Below are 9,947 nucleotides of genomic sequence, written 5' to 3' on the forward strand. Positions count from 1 at the left end.
CTGCCTATAAGGTTCTGATGGTTTACATTGCAAAATTGAAGTCCCTAAAGCTTAAAACTCCAGAACCTATCAAGATCTGAATGAAAAGTTTTACTAAACCAGAAATACAGGCTGAGGCCAATGCTGGAATGGAACTACATTATTTCAGATTGTTTTTCTGTCAATAACAGAAAATTTTCCACCTCAGGGGGGTGACCAGGCAGCAGACTACATTCAAACATTAAATATTTTGTAACATACTATACAGGAATTTACTTAAATGTTAGGAATTTAAAAAGAAAAAAGTTCTGTCCTCAAGGGCTCACAGCCTGATGGAAGAGAAAATTACATAGATATTACAGAATATTCATGCTAAGAATTCCAGTAGACATATTTACAAAGAACTATCAGAATTCAGGGGCGCCTGGGTGGCTCAGTGGGTTAAGCCGCTGCCTTCGGCTCAGGTCATGATCTCAGGGTTCTGGGATCGAGTCCCGCATCGGGCTCTCTGCTCAGCGGGGAGCCTGCTTCCTCCTCTCTCTCTCTGCCTGCCTCTCTGCCTACTTGTGATCTCTCTCTGTCAAATAAATAAATAAAATCTTTAAAAAAAAAAAAAAGAACTATCAGAATTCAGATAAAGACCTGTCTGTCCAGGGGTAAAGCATTCAAACTTGTCTTGAGCGGAATTTAAAGGACAAATACAGGGGTTCCTGGGTGGCTCAATCAGTTAAGTGTCTGCCTTTGGCTCAGGTCATGATCCTGGAGTCCTGGGATGGAGGACTCCCGCTCAGTGGGAAGCCCATTTCTCCCTCTGCATCTCCCTCTGCTGCTACCCCTGCTTGTGCTCTCTCACATTCTCTCTCTGTCTCTCTCTTTTTCTCAAATAAATACATAAATAAAATATTTTTTAAAAAATAAAAGATAAATAGATTTGGTGGCATCTCAGCATAGTGAAAGGACATTGGGGCAGCATTTTTCTTCTAAGATCAGCTGAAACTGAGACATTCTTGGTGCATTGGTTGAGGAGACAGGCTTCTGGGATGGTTATAAGCTACTCAAGTTAACTGCCACTGGATCTGTGGAACCACCCAACAGTGTAGACAAAGGGTTTCCATCATCTCCATCCATTAAGTGAGCTCATCACAGGGGGAACCACTGAAAACTGGCTCACTGGGATATTAGTTCTCAGAAGGAATTAGAGTCCCACTTGCTGCAAGTGGTCTGGCTTCTCGCATGGGGTCTTCCGTGTGTCACTGGTCCTAAAGTGACTCTTTCAGTTCCTTTTAGATGTCTTTCATGCACCTTAAACCACACAACTAAAACTGTGTTCATTGTTTTCCTCTTCCAAAACACCCCTACATGTAACTCTTTTCTCTCAAACCTTAATCCCAGTAAATGGTGTCATTAACCATGCTGTTTCTCAAGCTAGAATCTGTAAATTCCTATTTATTCCTCCCCATTCTTCCAGAAAATTACCAAGTTCTGTACTTCTGCTGCTCTTCACACTTATATTTGGCTTAGGCAAAATGTTTAAATAAAATAACTTTTTTTTTCAGGTAGCAAATTTCTGCTGCAGAAATAATATGATGTTACTGTGACTAATTCCAAATTTAGGAAATTATAAAGTATAACATAGTAAACCTTATATATAAAATATATTATTTAATCAATAAAAGAATTTGAGTGAAAGCTGTATCTGGCAAGGAGAACTTCTGAAATATGAAGTTTAATATGGCATCAATAATTTTTTTAAGATTATTTATTTATTTATTTGACAGAGAGAGATCTCAACAGAGATCTCAGAGAGAGAGAGATCACAAGTAGGCAGAGAGGCAGGAGGAGAGAGAGAGAGAGGGAAGCAGGCTCCCTGCTGAGCAGAGAACCTGATGCGGGACTCTATCCCAGGACCCTGAGATCATAACCTGAGCTGAAGGAACAGGCTTTAACCCACTGAGCCACCCAGGTGCCCCCGGCATCAATAATTTTTAATATAGACCTTATCATAAGAAAAAGATTTTGCAACTATGTATGGAGATGGATGTTGACTTATTGTGGTGATCATTTCCTAATATATACAAATATTGAATCATTATGTTGTACACCTAAATGTAATGTTATATGTCAATTATACCTCAATAAAAATAACAATTTATTATATAAGTCATCTATAAATATACAATTAATTAAATGTATAATGAGAATTAGTTTTCACAAATATCACCAATTATTGGTATTTGGTCATTAGTTACATTTGTTTCTAAGAAATGTAGTAGAAATATAGTAGTTAAAATAGTATATTAAAGACCTAAGTTACTTTACTAAGCCAATTCAACAAAAATGTATCTTTGAGTTTTATATACTCTAGCTGGGTTGTTTTCTGTAGCATAAATACAGAATATATTTTTTAAAGTTATCAGTAGAAAGGAAAGTGTGTTCTTTCTTTTAATTTGTAATCTCAGTTGCTAGGCGTCCTACATTTATACCAGAAGCCAAGCTGCTTGCCCAGCAGCCTCCCCAAGGGAAATTACAGCCTGGGCCGTTCTATCATCAGGATGTACTTCTTTTGAAATCGTCTTATTGCAATGATTCTTATGTGTCCTCTTTTAAAGCTAAAGTAAGGAGTTTCAAAATGGAGTAAATTATGTCCGTGAATATGTTTGACAGTCTGATACGTGAGTGAGTTTGACAAAACTAAAACCCTTAACTGCTGAGTACCTACTGTGCTGCGAAGCAGTGGACTATAGAGTCTGTGAATTAATCTCCAGCAGCCTTTACATTTTGCCAAGTCTGTCATGCTAAAAAATAAAGCTGCAAATTAAGTACTTAGAGGGCGCCTGGGTGGCTCAGTGGGTTGGGCCGCTGCCTTCGGCTCGGGTCATGATCTCAGGGTCCTGGGATCGAGTCCCGCATCGGGCTCTCTGCTCAGCAGGGAGCCTGCTTCCCTCTCTCTCTCTCTCTGCCTGCCTCTCCAACTACTTGTGATTTCTCTCTGTCAAATAAATAAATAAAATCTTTAAAAAAAAAAAATTAAGTACTTAGAAATACTTTGAGACGTTGCTGGCTTTGTCTTTGAGTGTTTCCTAGAGTTCACACTTGTCTCTTTCATAATAATAACAGTGACTAAAACTAAAACAGTAAGTTTTAGTTTATCGATCCCAATGTAGAAGCTAGATTCTCAGCCTGTTTACTGAAAGAAGTTAGGCTACTTTCAAAGCTGCAGTTTGTCCATCAGGCAGAATATCTGGATGGCTAAATCAACCTGCCATTTAAATTTATCTCAGGTTCAAGCATGATTTCTACCGTCTATCTTGCTTAAAATATATTTGAATTGTTTTAAATATATTATCTTATCTTTCCGAAATGAAAATGGAAAACAACTGTTGCAACTTTTCTTCCAGGATATACCTACAAGGAAGACTTGTTTTGGTTTTGCTTGCTTGCTTGCTTGCTTGCTTGCTTTTTTTTAATGTAATGTTATCCATCTGTCTATTTATCTGTGTATTTTTTTATTTTAGAAAGATAGAGAGAGCCTGAGCAGGAAGGACAGAAGCGGAGGGAGAGACAACCTCAAGCAGACTCCAGGAGAAGCACAGAGCCTGACGCGGGACTCAATCCCAGGACCCCCAAGATCATGACCTGAGCCAAAACCAGGAGTCAGACACTCAACTGACTGAGAGCCACCCAGGTGCCTGGAAGCCTTGTTTTTTGAAAACCGCATAACCTAAAAGGGCCCCTCTTCAGGCTGGAAGGGGCTTCCTTAAAGCAGCACCCTGCCCAGATTAGCCCCTAACCCTGCAGGAAGGTATGCCTTGGACCTCAATTTCTAAAGTGCATCTTGCTGGTATTCTGTCTTTTTGGTTTGTTCTTCTTTTCCAGTCTGTTGTTTGAGATATTTGTTTATTTAAACCTTTTTAAAACTCACTAAAAACAAAGAAAGAAATGTGATAATGGATCATTAACTCAGAATCTGTTTTCTAACTGATGTTGACATTCATTCATTATGTCCTACTGATTTTCTATTCCTTACCTGTTGCCAAACTCCAGCTGGGATTTGTTTTAGTTGAATCAAAACCCTTCATAAAAGCAAAACAAAACAAAACAAAACAAAACAACAAACCAAAAACTTCTTTAGTTCTTTAGCGGGCTTTTGCTAGGTTACTCTGCTTATCTTGTCTGTATTCAAATTTTGGATATTTTGTTCACTGTGGATTCTTCTGCATTTTGACATTTTAACACAAATATTGCATGAAAGTATCAATTATCTTTTTTTAAAGATTTTATTTATTTATTTGAGAGAAAGAGGTGAAAGCGAGAGAGAGAGAGAGAGAGAAGAGAGAGAGTGCACCCATAAGCAGGGGGAGGAGCAGAGAGAGAGGGAGAAGCAGACTCCTCATTGAGCAGGGAGCCCATTGTGGGGCTCCATCCCAGGATCCCGAGATCTGACCAGAGCTGAAGGCAGATGCCTAACTGACTAAGCCACCCAGAAACCCCTCATTCATCTTAATTATTGAGTTGTTTGAAACCTTTGTGAATTTTGGACCCAGGGAGAGTGCCTTACTCCCATCACCCTAGTCCTGGCCCTGATAACGAACAACTGAATATCTTAGTGGCTTATAAGAAAAAATATTTATTTCCTGTTCACATTTCATTGGGGTTACAGGTCACTGCAACTCTGATGGGCTCAGCTGGGCTGTGCTCAACTTGGCTGCACATGTCCTCTCTTTCCAGAACCCTGAAGAAGGAGTAGTCTCTTTGTGGGACATTCTCTTCTCATGGTAGAGAAGAAGAGGAAGGGTGGCTTAGCTCAGGTTGCCATAGCAAAATGAAACAGACTGAGTGGCTTAAACAACACAAATTTATTTCTCACAGCTCTGAAGGCTGAAAGTCTGAGATCTGGTGGCCACTGTGGTCAGGTTCTGGTGAGAGCTCTCTTCCTGGCTGCAGATGGCCACCATCTCCCCGTGTCCTCAGAGTCAGATAGAATGGGCTCCAGGCTCTCCCACTTCTTATAAGGACACTAATCCCACCATGGAGGCCACACCCTCATGACTTCACCTCAACCTAATTACCTCCCAAAGGCCTCAACTCCAAATATCATCACATGGAGGATTAGTGCTCTAGCACATGAATTTTGCAGGGATATGACATTCGGTTCATAGCAAAGGAGCTCTGCGATGAATGACGCCCAGTGTCTTAAAGCTTCCGCCCGGAACTGGCATCCTGTCAATCTTCCCATGTTGCATTGGTCAAAGCAGTCACAGGATCAATTCTGAATTCAGAAAGTGTATAATCTGTCTTCTGAAAGAGAGAAAATATCAAGAATAGTCCAATTTACCACACTCTGGCAAAAACCTGAACTCTGGAATATATGACGTTGGAGTCCTTGGGCCTGTTGACAACTCTTTCAGTTCCCCTCTCCGGAGCACATTCTAGGACTGTGCTCACTCCCCCCGTTTAAAGATAGGTATAGATATATAGGGGCACCCAGCTGGCTCAGATGGTAGAGCATGTGACTCTTGATCTTGGCGTCATAAGTTTGAGCCCCCACTGGGTGTAGAGATTGCTTAAATTTTTTAAAAAAAATTAAAAAAAATAATAGGTATAGCCATGTGAAATATAGTGGAGGTGATATTTCACTTCCAAGCAGAAGCATTAAGTGACATTGCATAATTAATCTCCTTTCCTTTTTGTACTTCATCAGTTATGAAAGCCTAGGTCATCAGGCGCCTCAGTCAGCCTGTGTCTTGAATGAACAGACCCCCTAACAGCCCACTACAAACATGGAGAATGAGACCGACAGCCACTAGGATCTGAGGGTTCTTTGTTGCGGCAGCATAACCTAGCCCACCCGACCAGCATATTCCACCTCTAGGGATGGTTCCCCTTCCTACAGCCTGGCATATCCATTTCTAGGAAACAAACACCAGTCTTCCCTGAGAGGTCCTAAAACTCATCAGTGAAAGTTTGAAAAGAAGCAGGGAGACTTACATAAGCTCAAAATATCTCCTTACAAAATATTTATTAACTACAGAAAAAAGAATAGTAAGTTTACAGTGAGAAACCTGACAGATACCAACTTAACAAAATGATAGAATTTTATGTTACAGGTAATGGGATCAATAAGTATCATATGCCTCCTGAAAGGATGCATTGTGAAGGACATGACACTTGTATGGTATTACTGGTAAAAATGCACACCCTGAATGTAATCCTAAGACACAGAAAGGGCCAAATTGAAGGACATTCTTTAAAACAACCAAGGGTTGGGGCACCTGGATAGCTCAGTCAGTTGAGCATCTGCCTTTGGTTCAGATCACAATCTCAGGATCCAGGGATAGAACCCCGCATCTGGCTCCCTGCTTGGCCAGAAGCCTGTTTCTCCCTCTCCCATTCCCCCTGCTTGTGTTCCCTCTCTCAGGTGTCTGGTTTTTGCTCAGTTCATGATCTCAAGGTCCTGAGATCGAGCCCCAGCAGGGCCTCCACTCAGCAGGGAGTCTGCTTGAAGATTTCTCCCTTTATCTCCTATTAAATAATAATAAATAAATTAAATAAATAACAAAGTGTCAGGAGTACCCAAGAAGATGTGAATTGAGTTCAGAAGTAAAAGGTAGAACCTATGGTGAGTACTGTGAAATGTGTAAGCCTGAGGATTCACAGACCTGTACCCCTGGGGCAAATAATACATTCTATGTTTAAAAAAAAGTAAAAGGTAGAGAAAGTTATATGACATAGGGACATTGCGGATCATTAGAAACAATGTAATTTCCAGTAAGTAGTTCTGGGGAAAATGAAATTAAACCATGCCTCACAGCATACCCTAAAATAAATTTCAGGTAGATTAAATATAAAAGTATTAAAAGTGGGGACTGGCTCAGTCGTTGGAGCATGCAACTCTTGATCTCAGAGTTGTAAGTTTTGAGCCCCATGTTGGGTGTAGAGATTACTTAAAAATAAAATCTCTTTTTTAAAATATTTCATTTATTTATCTGACAGACAGAGATCACAAATAGGCAGAGAGGCAGGCAGAGTTGGAGGCTCCAAAGCAGGCTCCCTACTGACCAGAGAGCCCGATGCGGGGCTTGATCCCAGAACCCTGAAATCATGACCTGAGCCAAAGGCAGGGGTTTAACCCACTGAACCACCCAAGCACCCCTAAAAATAATATCTTAAATAAAGAAAGTCTGAGAAGCAAAATTATAAGCTACAAACTCTTTAAATATATGTATAGGAAAAATAACTTTATAACTTTGAGATAGGAAAAGATTTCTTTTAAAAGGTACAGTGAGCAGAAGCCACAGGGGAAGTTGATAAACTTGACAGTATCAAAAGGTACCATAAGGAGAGGGGGAGAGATCAACATAACACTGTATGTTAACTATACTGGAATTTTTAAACTGTAACAATAAATAAGTAGATAAATAAAAATAGATCCTCAACAAACAGAAGGTCTATGTAGTGAAAGTAACACAAAATATTAGAATTCAGAACATATGAATAACTTATTTTTTAAAAGATTTTATTTATTTGAGAGAGAGCATGAGCAAGGAGAGGGGCAGAGGGAGAGGGAGAGGGAGAAGCAGACCCCCCCACTCAATCTCTTTGAATCTCAGCTTTCTTATCTGTAAAATGGGAGTAAATGTGGAGCACCCAGCAAGAAAAGGCAGAGCATGAAAAAGCTCGAGATGGGTTAGGATTAGAGACAGTTAGGCCAGCTCATTTTCTTAATGCTAGCCAGCCATGAGGATGACCTTAAAACGTAAGTCAAGGGTAACTCACCAACTGATAACACTTTTTTAAAGATTTTATTTATTTTATTTGACAGACAGAGATTACAAGTAGGCAGAGAGGCAGGCAGAGAGAGAGAGAGGAGGAAGCAGGCTCCCTGCTGAGTAGAGAGCCCGATGTGGGGCTCGATCCCAATCATGACCCGAGCGGAAGGCAGAGGCTTTAACCCACTGAGCCACCTAGGTGCCCCCCAACTGATAACATTTTAAATTACTTTATTGAGGGGATTTCCGTACCACAAAGACTTAGGAGAAAAAGAAGAAAGCAAACAAATCAAGCTACCACCTACTTGCCTATACCACTTGTGACACGTAAATTAGATGGTAGATGATACACAGATAGTTGATAGATAAAATAGATGCATTTTGAATCTTAATATATTATATATATTTTGGTAAGCCTTGGTAACACAGTAGAAACAGAAAAATATTATTTTAATTGTAATATGCCATGGAAAGCGGACTTCACGGTGCAAGTTCTTCCTTGTCCAGAAGAGGGAGATAGGAAACCACAAATGCCATACAGTTTTTCCAACATTTTGCTTCCTATCTCTCTGACTGAGCAGCGGGAGAAAAGTCTGATTGGGGCCAGGGAGCTACGGGCGTTTAGACAGATAAGCCTGAAGAGTGAGCGGCTGTGTCCCACTATGCCGTTCCGGGAGGACGGAACAGAAGGCCCGGCCACCGATGCGCAGGCGTAATCCTCTGTCGGGTCCCTTTCCCGTACAACCTAGGAATCCAGGTGATACGCCTACTGTTCGCGTCCATCCTTTTCACATGCACCGGTTAGAATCCAGAATGTGTTCAGCGTTTTATGGAAAATGGGGTCGTGTTATTGAAGTGTGCACAAGCAGAAATATAAGAGTGGGACATTTTTGTGAAAAGAGCAGTGTTCAAGTTTCTCAGAACTTTGATAGTTTTTAATTCTTCTTAGTGGAAAAAGACAAATACGATTACTTCTGTTTTATTAAATGTGATATCGTCGTTAGTTCCTCATGCACATTTCATCTGAAGTTCCTTGAATGGATAAATCCTCCTTCAAGAACCATCAGGACCTGTGCTGGTCCAGTTCTCTTTTCGCTGGCACGTAGCATGCCTCTGGAGTCTGTGTCCTAACTTGTTTCACGTTATCCAGACAATTCAAGGAAGAGAAGAGACAATTGGCCAATAAACACATGGAAACATATTCATCCTTGCTAGTCATCAGGGAAATCCAAATTGAAATAAAAAGGAGATACCATTTTAGACTCATGGTATTGGTGGAAATTTAACAGGTACATTTGAATGCGTAGGAAAATGGGCACCTTTATGCACTGTGAGAGAAGTTTAAATCGGCACGGCCACACTGGAGAGCAATTTAGCACATTTAATAAAGTTGCATGCTCCCCGCAAAACACCATTCCACTCCCCCAGAGGTTGAAAACCTGACTGCTTGTTAGACTCATTATCCCAGGGGGTTGTCAACCCACTACCCCACACGAAGCTCTTGCACGTGTGAGTAAGGACACAAATGCGAAAATATTCACAGCAACATTGTTCATGGCAGCATAAAAAATGGAAACAACATGAATGTTCCTCAACAGATGAATTGTGAACTAAAACACGGGGGAGAGTCATTCAGTTGAAAACTAAAGAAACTACAGGGGGTGCCTGGGTGGCTCAGTCAGATAAGCCTCGGGGTCTTGATTTCAGCTCAGGTCATGATCTTGGGGTGGTGAGATTGAGCCCTGCATGGGGCTCTGCCTTGGATGTAGAACTTGCTTAAGATTCTTCTCTCTCTGTCTTTCTCTGCACCTACCCCCCCAACTCCCCACTCCTGCTCACACTCTCTCTCAAAAAAAAGGGGGGGGGGGAACTACAAATTACAGGTACATGGAGAAAGACGTAACCTAATCTCAGATATAATTTTGGGAAGAAATACTCAAAGAGCACATGCAGTACAATTGTACATTATGGTTAAAATGAATGGCTTAAGCCCATATATAAATCTTAGATTCGTTTTCTATGACTGCTATAAAAAATTGCCAAAGATTTTTTTTAAAAATTACCAAACACTGAATGGCTTAAAATAACACAGATTTGTTACCTTGTGTTTCTGGAGATGAGAAATCTGAAATGGGACTCACTAGTCTAAGATCAAGGTGTCAGCAGGGCTGGGTTCCTTTCTGAAGACTGAGTGCGAGG

Source organism: Neovison vison, chromosome 12 (assembly GCF_020171115.1).
Source record: "Neovison vison isolate M4711 chromosome 12, ASM_NN_V1, whole genome shotgun sequence".
Lineage (NCBI taxonomy): Eukaryota > Metazoa > Chordata > Mammalia > Carnivora > Mustelidae > Neogale > Neogale vison.